Here is a 658-nt window from a genome sequence, read left to right as displayed (position 1 = left end):
AATGCATAAAGTATCAGTCGCCCTTAGTTGGCAGATGTTGTTGGGGCCTTGCAGAGAGAAAGCACTTAATCTGCAGAGGTCCCTAGCAAAAGGTGCCCGCCCTTTCTTTCTGCCCCCAGGGGCCACTCACAAGAGGAGCAGCAGATGGGAATGCCGTCTTCTTAGGAATCCCTGCAGGATGGGGGCGGGGGGGGACAATCCACAATCTAATTAAGCTCTACAGGACAGATTCAGATCTTCCACATATTCAGCTGCAGATCATATCAAAGACAGTCCGATCGGTAAAGCGGGAGAAGAGACCACCAGATGGCCACAAAGAAACGAGGAGGGAGTTGCATGTTCCTTTCTCACAACGGAGGACTTCAGAGGGATCAGCCCGAGTTAATTGATGCTTCGAAGCTCAAGGCCGTGGCGTTGTGATGCTGTCCCAGGAACAGCAGTGGCGTAGGAGGTTAAGAGCTCATGTATCTAATCTGGAGGAACCGGGTTTGATTCCCAGCTCTGCCGCCTGAGCTGTGGAGGCTTCTCTGGGGAATTCAGATTAGCCTGTGCACTCCCACACACGCCAGCTGGGTCACCTTGGGCTAGTCACCGCTTCTCGGAGCTCTCTCAGCCCCACCTACCTCACAGGGTGTTTGTTGTGAGGGGGGAAGGGCAA

The sequence above is a fragment of the Sphaerodactylus townsendi genome, linkage group LG07 (genome assembly GCF_021028975.2).
Source record: "Sphaerodactylus townsendi isolate TG3544 linkage group LG07, MPM_Stown_v2.3, whole genome shotgun sequence".
Classification (NCBI taxonomy): Eukaryota; Metazoa; Chordata; class Lepidosauria; order Squamata; family Sphaerodactylidae; genus Sphaerodactylus; species Sphaerodactylus townsendi.
Note: the sequence above shows the minus strand (reverse complement) of the source record.